Genomic DNA, 12,224 nt, shown 5'->3' with positions numbered 1-12,224 from the left:
AAAATATCATTTGGTTGCAACAAAATGTCATTTGCAAGAAAATGGTTGCAAATGACAGGATTTCATTCTTTTTATGGCTGAATAATTTTCCATTGTGTATATATGCCACATTTTCTTTATCAATTCACCCATTGATGGACAGGTTGATTTTATATCTTGACCCTTGTGAATAGGACTGCAATAAACATGAAAGTGCAGATATCTCTTTGATGTACTGATTTTCTTTCTTTTGGATATATACCTAGCAGAACATACACTGGGGAAAGGACATATATGAGCCACTGAGCCTGACTAATTTTTAATAAGTAGATATCAGATCTGTTTGGAATTTATCCTGGTCTAATGTGTGAAGAAAATGGATCCAATTCTATCATTTTTTAATATTACCAAGTGGCCAAAACATCACTTATTAAAAATTATTCTCTTTCTCACTGATTTGAGATACTAGCCTCAGTATATACTACATTGGATAGTATGTATTTGGGTCTCCTTCGGGATGCTCTCTATTGCATAGTCTCTCTGTTTTTGGTAGAAAGGTATTATACCATATTTTATATTTTGGTATGGCTGGCCACTTTCTGCCCCACTCCCTCCAGTTCTTCCTGTTAGCAAATTATCTGGATACTTGTGCTTATTTATTTTTCTAAATGAACTGTACAAATAACTTGCCTAGCACACAAAAACATCTGATAGTAATTTTATTGGGGACATATGAATTTATAAGTCAACTTGCGAATAATTTACATCTTTATAATGTAAAGTCATCAGTTTGTTCACGTTTACTTGTTTGTTTTCAGGAGTGTTTTATACACTTCCTCATAATTAATAAACCCTATGCTTTATGTACAACCTGTCAAGTTCATATGAATATTTTATTTTATGAGTGTTGTAAGTATGGTCTGTTTTTCCTATACATCTTCTAACTGACTGATTTTTTATATGAGGTCTGTTGTGTTCAATGTGTTAACTTTACTATATACTGCTACTTTACTAATTTCTTTTAATATTTATAATGTTTTGCATTGTTTCTTTTTGGGTTTTCACTTACAGGATCATATCATCTGCAAATAGAGATACCCATAATTTTATATCTTCTAGACTTATGTTTTCAATTGCCTTTTTTAAATTTAAAATTTATTTAAAATTTTAATTTCTAATTATTATGGGCACATGATAGCTGTACCTATTCGTGGGGTATATATGCCGTTTTGATACAGGCATACAATGTGTAATGATCAGGGTATTTGGGGTATCCATTATGTTAAGCAGTTATCATTTCTTCATGTTAGGAATATTCCAATTTTACTCTTTTAGTTATTTCTAAATATACAATAAATTATTAACTATAGCATCCTTATTTTGCTACTGAATACAAGATCCTATTTATTCTATCTAACTGTGTTTTTATACTCATTGACCATCTCCACTCTATTTTTCCCTCCCCATTACCTTTCCCAGTCTCTGGTAATCATCATTCTGCTTTCTATCTCCATGAGTTCAGTTTTCTTTTTCTTTCTTTTCTTTTTTAGTTCCCACATATGAGTGAGAACAGGCAATATTTGTCTCTCTGTGCCTGGCTTATTTCACTTAACATAATGTCCACCATCTCCATCTATATTGTTGCAAATGACAGATTTCATTCTTTTTATGATTGAATACTTTTCCATTGTGTATATCTACCACATTTTCTTTATCCATTCATCCATTGATGAGTACGTAGGTTGATTTTACATCTTGGGCTTTGTGAATAGCACTGCAATAAACATGGGAATACAGATATCTCTTTAGTAGAATGACTTTTTTTTCTTTTGGAGATACACCTAACAGAACATACACTGGGGAAAGGACAGTCTCTTCAATAAATAGTGCTGGGAAAACTAGATATCCAGATGCAGAAGGGTGAAACCTGACCCCTATCTTTTGCCTTATACAAAAATTAAATTAAAATGGATTAAACACTTAAATCTAAGACCTCAAACTATGAAATTGCTAGAAGAAAATATTGGGTAAACATTTCTGGACATTGGTCTGGGCAAAGATTTCTTGAGTAAGACCTCAAAAGTATAGGCAACCAAATCAAAAATGGACAAATAGGATCACATCAAGCTAAAAAGTTTCTGCACAGCAAAGGAAACTATCAACACAATAAAGAGACAACTAACAGAATGGAAGAAAACATTTGCAAACTACCCCTCTGACAAGTGATTAATAACCAAAATATATAAGGAGTTCAAACAACTCAATAGGAAAAAACCAATCTGATTAAAATCCGGGCAAAATATCTGAATAGACATTTTTCAAAAGAAGACATACAAATAGCCAAGTGTGTGGGAAAAATGCTCAACATCACTACTCACCAGAGAAATGCAAATCACAACTACAGTGAGATATCATCTCACCCCAGTTAAGAGGGTTTTTACCCAAAAGATTAGCAGTAACAAATGTTGGTGAGGAGGTGGAGAAAGAGTTATCCTAATACACTGTTGGCAGGAATTTAAATTAGTACAACCACTATGGAGAACAGTATGGAGGTTCCTCAAAAGACTAAAAAATTGGAAAAAAATAAAAAGCTGCATTAGCAGCTTTATGATTCAGATATCCCAATTGCTTTCTCTTTTACAACTACACTGGCTAATGCATCTAATGCAAATTGAGTAGTGCTGCAGATAGTGAATGTATTTTAAGGGGGGAAGTCTCTGATGTTTACCAACTGAGAAATATACTCATTTGGGGGCTGATGCCACGTGTATTAAAGTATCCATTGATTTCTACTCAATTTAATATTTTTAAAAATTGGCTGGGCACGGCAGCTCATGCCTGTAATCCCAGCATTTTAGGAAGCCAAGGCAGGTGGACCACTTCAGGTCATGAGTTCGAGACCAGCCTGGCCAACATAGCAAAACCCTGTCTCTACTAAAAATACTAAAATACGACAACTAAAAATACGACAACTAGCCAGGTGTGGTAGCACGCACCTGTAATCCCAGCTACTCCAGAGGCTGAAGCACGAGAATTGCTTGAACCTGGGAGGCAGAGGTTGCAGTGAGCTGAGATTGCGCCACTGCACTCCAGCCTTGGTGATGGGGTGAGAATGTGTCAAAAAAAAAAAAAAAAGATTCAATTAATGGTTGCTGAATTTAGTGATACAGTTTTTAGGTTTCTTATAAAGATGATAATGCTTTTTTCTTTCTAGTTCTATTAATATGATAATTGTGTAAATTTTCTCTTAATGTTGAACCACAGCTACATTCTTAAATAAACCCCTGTTAGTTACGTAATCCCAAATAATGTGTTACTTTTCAATGTGTTTCTGGATTCTGTTTGCTAATGTTTTATTTAAGAATTTTGCATCAAATATTTATAAGTGATACCAGACTATAGTTTTCATTTGAATATTAATATTATATTTGCTACATAAAGTGAATTTGGATTTTTTTTTCTTTTTACATGTTCTTTAATAGTTTTGGAAGCGTTAAGATGGGCAGATCTTTAAAAGGTCTTATAGAACTCCCCTGGGAAGCCGTATAGGTCTACTGCTTTTTTTGCAGGTGAATTCTTTACAACTGTCTCTATCTGTCTATGAAAAATGGTCTGTATAGTATTTTTATTTTGACTTAAATTTTGTAAACTATATTTTTAAGGAATTATTTATTTTTCTAGATTTTAAAATGGAATTGCATAGATATGTGCAAAATAGTCTCATGTAAAATAATTGATAGTTATTTTCCACTTGTCACTTCTACTTATCTGCACTTGTGGCTCCTTTCTCTGCTCTATTAGGTTACCTAATGATTTATCAACTTGCTTGCTTGACTTTTAATGTATGATTTCTACAGTTTTCTATCTTCTGACTCATTAATTGATTTTATTGTCATTTTCTTAATTATTTTTTCTTTTGGTTTATTTTTCATATTTTGCTTCGGTCTTCTAACATTTGAGTAATTTATTTATTTTTACTTTTCAGTTCTGCTTATATAGGTATTGAATTGCATATTTTTCCTCTGATAATTGCTTTTGCTATATTTCACTATTGGTATTTACAAGAAATTCTCCAATTATTGTTTTATATTTCTACTTTGACCTAAGAGTTGTTTACTAGCACGTTTTTAAATATTTGTAGGTAAAAATTTTTTAAAAATATATATTTTTTGTTTTATGACAATAGAGAGTTCCATCTGTAACGTTTTGATTTTTTTAGAATTATTGACGTTTTTACAGCACCCTTATATTCAGTCAGTTTTCACAAATGTTTTATAAGCACTCCAAAAACTTCTCTATAATTCAGGGCACAAGGGATAATATTTATCTATCTATATGATATTGATTATGCTGTTTACACCTTCTTTAGACTTTCTAAATTTGTGTCTATTTCAGTGAACTGCATATTGGCATACTAATATATCCCATTATTAGTGTGTCTATGTTTGTCTTCGTACCAACTATAGTACCTATTTATAGAAAATTTTGCTTTATATTATGTACAGAAATATTAATGCCTCATCATTTTGAATTGTAAACTTAGTGATTTAAAGTGTTTATTTGTCTCTTATTTTTTAGTCTGAATTTTACCTTCTTAGCTATCAAGTTCTTGACTGTTACTCTCTTTTTATTTACTTTTGTTTGGTATGAAAACTGGCATCTTTTATTTTTAACCTTTTGAATTTCTGTATGTTAGATGTGTCTTTGTATAAAGTGTAGGTTTGATTTTACTTTTTTAGTCAATCTAAAACATATTAGTCCTTTATTTTATTTTATTTATTTATTTTTTTTGAGACGGAGTCTCCCTCTGTCGCCCAGGCTGGAGTGCAGTGGCCGGATCTCAGCTCACTGCAAGCTCCGCCTCCCGGGTTTACGACATTTTCCTGCCTCAGCCTCCCGAGTAGCTGGAACTACAGGCGCCCGCCACCTCGCCCGACTAGTTTTTTGTTTGTTTGTTTGTTTGTTTTTGTTTTTGTTTTTGTTTTTTTTTGAGACGGAGTCTCGCTCTGTCGCCCGGGCTGGAGTGCAGTGGCCGGATTTCAGCTCACTGCAAGCTCCGCCTCCCGGGTTTACGCCATTCTCCTGCCTCAGCCTCCCAAGTAACTGGGACTACAGGCGCCCGCCATCTCGCCCGGCTAGTTTTTTGTATTTTTTAGTAGAGACGGAGTTTCACCGTGTTAGCCAGGCTAGTCTCGATCTCCTGACCTCGTGATCCGCCCGTCTCGGCCTCCCAAAGTGCTGGGATTACAGGCTTGAGCCACCGCGCCCGGCATAAACATATTGGTCCTTTAATTTGTGAGTTATGATTATTTGTATTTATTAACAACTGTGATATATTTGGTCTCGATTCTGTTCTTTATCAAGCTCTAAAATTTTTCTCTAGATTGTTTTTGTATCCTCCCCCCTCCTTTCTCTCCTTCTCTCTCCCCCTCTTAGGCATTAATGTTGATATTTAGGAAGATTTTATTTTTTGTTCTAATAATTGCCATTATATTATTCCCTTATATAGTATCTCTTCTTTCAAGATACTTTCTTCTATTTATTTCTTACAATAAGCGCTACTAAAAATAGCTAAAACCCTTTTCTTTTCTTCTTCTTTCTTCCCCCAATCATCTAAATTCCAACTATATTCCTAAACTCTCAACATTGAATCTACTTCTTCTCCCCACCAATTTAAATAGTTGCAATATATCATAGTTGGAAGAGCCAATATCATTTACATATATCCATTTGTCCTTATTGCCATTATTTAACCTTAGTCATATAACTGAATATGTTTAATGCTCACAACCATTTTAATATTGTTTTTGGTAGTGTGAAGCTTATTCTTCGGTAGATTATTGAGGAAAAACTTGTAAGTGTAGTATTTCCTGAATTCTTGCATATTCACAACAATTTGTATTGTGTTTCACAAATTCTTTGAATTTCTTAAATTACTTTAGGAACTTCTGGTTTAAAGCATTGTAGTCAACAAGTCTATTGCTAATCTAATTTTTAAAACCCTTTTGCTTGGTATTTTTACCTGTATTCCCAAAAGATGTTTTATTTTCAGTAGATGAGACTTTTGCTAGAATATACCTTTACATTGGTCATTCAAGGTTGATTATCTCAGGTAACTTGTAACTTGAAATCTTTAATTTTAGGAAAGTACTCTTGGTTATGGTTTTTCATATTTGTAGTTTTCTGTTTGGTCTTACGCTTCTAACACTCTTTTTGCATATATGTTGCATTTTCTTCGTCTATTGTCAGTATCACTTTCAAAAACAAAGAAAAAATCTTTCTTCATATATGTTTAATTTATCTTTGCTTTTGCTTTCTACTCTCTAGTTCACTTACTGTACTTTCAGTCCATCCATCTTCTTTTGTGTCCCTTGTGGTCTTTCTTAACTTAATTTTTATTTCTTTGTAGAATTCTTACCTGAGCTTTGTCAGCTACAGCAGCCTAGCTACCTCCTTTATTAACTTTTCTAATTATGATGTGTGTTGTTCTGCTCTAATATTTTTTCATAATTACATTTAACTTGAAATAATAGGTTCATCAGCTTTGTCCCAAATGTATATACTTTTTTCTCATGTGTCATCATTTTCTTACTGTGATTTGTGGATCATTATCCTTTTCTTACTGTATCTTGATGTGGGGTTCAATCACCCTCCTTTTCTTCTTGCCCATGCTTAAGTGACATGGGGTTTCTTAACACTTTCACATCACAGGCTCTTGGGATGGGCCAGAATAGCTTCCCTAGCTTCACTGTCCTTAGACTTCCTCTTCTGTTATATTATAAAGTAATAAAAATATGCCCTCTCACTGCATGTACATCTTCAGTAGTATGCATCACCAGTTCTTCTCATTTTTTTTTTCACTATTATCTGAATGCTCTGTATCCATGTCTAACTCCTCTCACGCAATACTTCTGTCTTCTACTCCCAGCAGTTTCTTTTTTGTATAGGGTTACAGTCTTCTGGGAGAGTTCTTTCATTGGGCATTTCCAAAGCCTTGAGAGCTCAGACACCCTAGCACCTTTCAGTTTCCTTGTATTCATTACATTGGAACCCGCAAAGGCCCCTCTCAGTTTCAACTCTTGTTGCCACAGCTGCCTTCAGAGTCCTCCAGTTTGAATACAGAAACATTCTTCTGAGAGTGAGCATTTTTTGGTGATTTCTGTGTTTTCCGAATCTTGAGATTCGGACATAAATGTTACCTTTATTGTCTCTCACACAACTGCTACTCCTTCATGGGTTTTACTACTAAATGATTTGGCCCCACTCATTCACATTCTAGATTTTGAGGTGATACCTTATCACCTGGATTTATTTTCTGTGGGTTGCTGTTGTTATGAGCCTAGTTGCTGTGTGTGTGTGTGTGTGCGCGCGGGTGTGTGTGTGTATGAGGAAATTTATTCAGAAGCAAAAATCATGCTGCTGTTACTGCCTCAACCACTGCCACTGTCTTTGAGGTGTATAATATGTATGATAATTTTGGATTATGAATGTATGATCAATTGTGACTTTGTGGAATCCTGGAAATCCTAGTATGAGGGTCCATACCTCCATAAATGTGTGCTTGATTCTGACATACCCCAGTTTACTGCCAACCAAGGATTAAGCTAAATTAATTTCTCAGTTTATGTTTTCCTGGATCATGCAGCTATTATAAATTAAAGCCCTAAAACTAGATATAGTTAGTCCTATTGATAAGATACTCCTCTCAGGGAGCCTTATCTACTCAGAGCTAAGCTTATTTTCCTTGTTTGCCTTTGCCATCGGGTGGATTTTGTTTTTTCCAATCTACTCATTCACTGAGTTGTTTCAGGTTTTGAGAAATGAGGAGATTCTGTTCCAGCTCCATACCTTGTATGAGTCCAAGAATGTGTCACCTATTCCTAGGTAGTGGATTATTAATAAACAAACCTTTTAGTTAACAAGATTGGCAAACACTCCCAGGGCTCTAGTAGGTTTAGCTTCAGTGTACCATTTTTTTTTTTTTCCAGCTGTCACTTCAGTTTTAATCCCTGGGCATTTTCCTTACTTTGCTATGAGCTCAGCTATGTGTTGATTTGAAAAATATATTTATTAGATTTTATCCATCACCTCTGTATTTTGGGGATTGCTGAGGTCTGTGTCAAAGCATCTAGTTAATCATATTGCTACAGATGAAAGTCTTGATTCATAATTCAGCCAGACTAATTTACACTCATTGCTCTTTCCTAGGCAATTATGAGATCCTTATTTCTTCTTATTCTATCTTCCGGTCTTTCACACACTGCATTTCAATCCTACAAATTGATGCATAACGTTTTATAAATCACTGCAGTAATCCTGTCTTTCTAAAAATTTAATCGTATGCTTAATGCCTACAGATGCTTTAGTTTGATATTCAAAATTACCTACTGTCTGGCTTTCACCCACCATTGCTAGTTTGTCTCTTTACTTTGTGTCCCTTACAATTCAGCCAAACTAAATTGTTTGCAGTCTCTAATGAATAACAACTTTTATTCCAAAGTAGTTTTGTTCACACTGCTTTCTTTACCTGAAATACCCATTCCTATATTCCTATGTTTCTAAATCCCTGTGGCAGTGCCAATGTGATATCATCCATCGGTAGGATTGGCATGAAACAGATTAGTTCATTTTTCATCTCTGCTGCTTCCCAGATGTGTGGTCTGAACCTCAATTTCCTTGTCTGTGGAACAGGGAAAACATTTCGCTAGTTATATGAGGTAATTGCTGTGAAAGTGGAATGTGAAAATATATGTAAATGTATTCTGTAAACTGAAAAAATGCTATAAAATTACAAGTATTAATTTGATTTTTCTTTGCCTTACACATTCTTTAAACCCAAGTTCAAATGTCACATCCTTCCTGAAACTTTTCCTAAGTCCTCACTAATGCAGTTAACATTTCATCAATACATGCACATTTTACTTTGTATTGTTAATTGTTCCTAGCTCTTATATTAGCTGTTAGAATGTAAATTTCCAGGAACCATGTCTAACTACTCTCACACAATTCCTTGAATAATGTAGGTATTCAATAAATATTATTTGAATATTGAGTTCTCATGAACAGCAATTAAGGGTATGTCCAAAATGTGCCAGCACTTTAATGGTGATTTATTAAATAACTCATTTGTATGCTTAAATTATTTATAACTATTAAACCCCTTCTTAAAGTAACCTCCATTTCTCAATTTTTTAAAACTAGAACTTGTGGCAAGTTTTTTTTTTTTTTTTTTTTTTTTTTTCTCAGTCTTTTGGTATAGCAGATGTGGTAGACTGATTTATTCAATAACTGTTTCAACTCTTAAAGTATCTTCTTGAATGGCAGACACTGGAAAATTATACGTTACATTTCCAGTCTCCCTTGTAGTTAAGGTTCCAGGTTTTAATGATGTCACATATGCAAAAATATCCAAGCATCCTAATTTTAGTATATTATTAAGATTTGAGTTTTTCTTCTACTTCGAGTTGCACGTACAAAAACAACAAAGTATCAGTTAGCTAGAATGGCCTCAAGTAGGTAGTGTGAAACTTACATATGTAAATCTCTATTTTACCTAAGCTCTGTTGCCTTGCTTTACTCTTCTGATATTATTAATGTAATGAAAGTAACCTGGAAAGGATCAGGAAACACAGAAAATGAGTTATAAAAATACTAAAAAATAATCAGTATACAATGAAGAAGATAGACATAGGTAGTCAAAACAAAAACAAAAAATTGGATGATAATCACCATTTGATTATGGCTAGCCTATCAAGTGACCTTCCACTGTTTTTATACAGCAACTCTTTTAAATGTTAAAGAAGAATTTGATGCAACAAGAAGTATACCTAAAGCTATATGCCTACCTTTTGGGTCATTTACGCCAACGATAAAATGGGTGATGATCAGAATGTTTTGTCTGTGCACAAAATCTTTTTGGAACATCTGATGCTTTGCACATGCAATCTTCATGCTCAATTAGACATGCAACTGTGTATACAAAATCCTGTTGCAAATTGCACTCAACTGCTTAAATAGCTCTTTGGAAAACAACTTCTATTTATTTTCATGTAAGACTTCACCTTATATCATGCCAAGAGGCATTCTTAGAAATTTTCTCTCAGCACAATTGCCAGCAGTTTTGCAGGACAAGGGGAATGTACATCAATTTTCTCTAAGGGGAGGACAGAACAATGCAAGTGTGTACGTCAGGCAGAACAGAATTTAATGAGTTAAATCCTTTTTCAAGAGAGCTTACTTTTTATGCCTCTACAAGAGCCTTAATAACCACAGGCAAATAATCTCACTCAAAATCCTTGATAAAAAGAATGCCACAATAGCTCAGAAAGGATTGATGAATGTTTGAAAGCCTTTTATTAGAATTCTGCAAATTGGGAACACTTCTGTGAACAAACCTCCCAAAGCAAGAATTTTTCATTTGACTGCCAGAGTAAGCAGAACAGCACTAGCCTCATTCTGTGTGTAATGACAAAGAGATACCTTTTTGTAATATGGAAGCCTTATAGTAGCTTTGCTTATTTTATCTTTGATCATTGCCTTTAGCCCTGATTTGGTCTTGCTCTGATCTTGTTGAGCTAGCTAGCTGAATAGAAAGCCATCACTATATTTTTTAGTTTTTTCTATCTACCAGACACATCCATTGCAATTATTCTACCCCCAAGTAACTCACTACACAGTAATCTGACAGGCTTGCATGAAAAATCCAGCTCTACACCTACACATAAACATGGGAACAATAGACACTGTGGACTATTATTACATAGGGGAAGGTAGGGAGAGGGGTGTGAGTTGAAAAACTATCTATTAGGTACTATGTGCACTACCTGGGTGCAACATACCCATGTAATGAACCTATACATATATCCCTTGCATCTAAGTTAAAATTAAAAAAAAAAAAAATTCAGCTGTGCCACTTAGCATGGCTTTGGGAAGATTACTTATGCACACTGAACTTCAGTTACCTCCACTGGTAACTATATTATAAAGTGCCTATTCCAGTGGGTTGTTTTGTGGACTAAATGAAGCTAAAGATCTGTAAAGCAGCTAGCATGTTGACTGCTATTATAATAAAAGCTAATTAATGATAGTTTCATTCCATTTTTCTTTTATCCACAGGCATGACCTTCAGTGTGTAACACGGGATCCACTACAAGTCTTTGGGCGGTGTTATTACAGGTATTTGTTGTATGACGTAAATGTGTATGGTGAACTATCTTTAATCATAATCAAGTGGTTGTTTAGAACTCCTGAAGAAAGGAAGCTACTTGCCAGAAGATACGTGTCACATACAAATCTCAGTGCACGGGGTGGAATTTTCTAAGGATGTCATTGCTTTCACCTATTTTCAAATTAAGACAAGAAATCTCTATGAATGTAAATCTATCAACTGTTGTGGCACCAAATAATTCCAAGCCAAAATTCATTTAATGACCATAGAATCTTAATAAGATAGGCACAGAAGTATGTGCAAAGAGCACTTGCTCTTAAATCACTTTTTTTCACTTTCTCTCCCAATATTTCTGGCTCAGGTGCTAAGAAATATTTATTAAAGACAATCCACAGTTTAAAATCACCTCAGTAGACATTGCAAATTATACTTTCTACTGTAATAAAGGAGAGATTTGGTCACAAATCACTTCTGTGAACCACATCTTTATGGATTCTAAATTAATTAAATCAGAAAGTCTGATCGTCTCCAGAAATCCATAGAGGAAGAAAATACTTCTTCTTAGACAAAGGAGTTCTTAAAAATTTAAAACCAAGCTTTAAAACCTAAAACTTACCATATCAGAGTGGCTTGGCCAGATAAAGCAGTCAAGAGGAAAAGATCTGAAACTGGGAACTTAGGATACCTGGGCTCCAAGTCTATGATAGTAAATTTATATGCCCACAGGGGACAGAGACATCATGGAAATGAGTAACCTGGGCCAAATGCAGGGTCACACGAAATGGTGAAGCTGAGAGTACATCTAATGGGATGGCAGTTACTTGCCTCTAACAAATTGTTGTGTTGTGAGAATATGAGTCCAATATTTTTATATGTTCCAATATTTAACAAAACTTGACAGCCAGATATTTATGCGAATTCTCCCATTTTTTACATATTGCCAAATAGTTTGAATCTTTTTATAATTTTGTGTGGACCAAGCATATTACATTTGCTGGGTTGGCCACTGTATGACTGTAGCTCTTGATCCTGTTTAATCATCGATTAGCTGTCTGATACTGGGCAAGTTTTCTAAGTT

This window comes from Theropithecus gelada, chromosome X (genome assembly GCF_003255815.1).
Source record: "Theropithecus gelada isolate Dixy chromosome X, Tgel_1.0, whole genome shotgun sequence".
In the NCBI taxonomy this organism is placed as follows: Eukaryota; Metazoa; Chordata; class Mammalia; order Primates; family Cercopithecidae; genus Theropithecus; species Theropithecus gelada.
The sequence above is the reverse complement of the archived record's forward strand: the minus strand, read 5'-3'. Positions refer to the sequence as shown.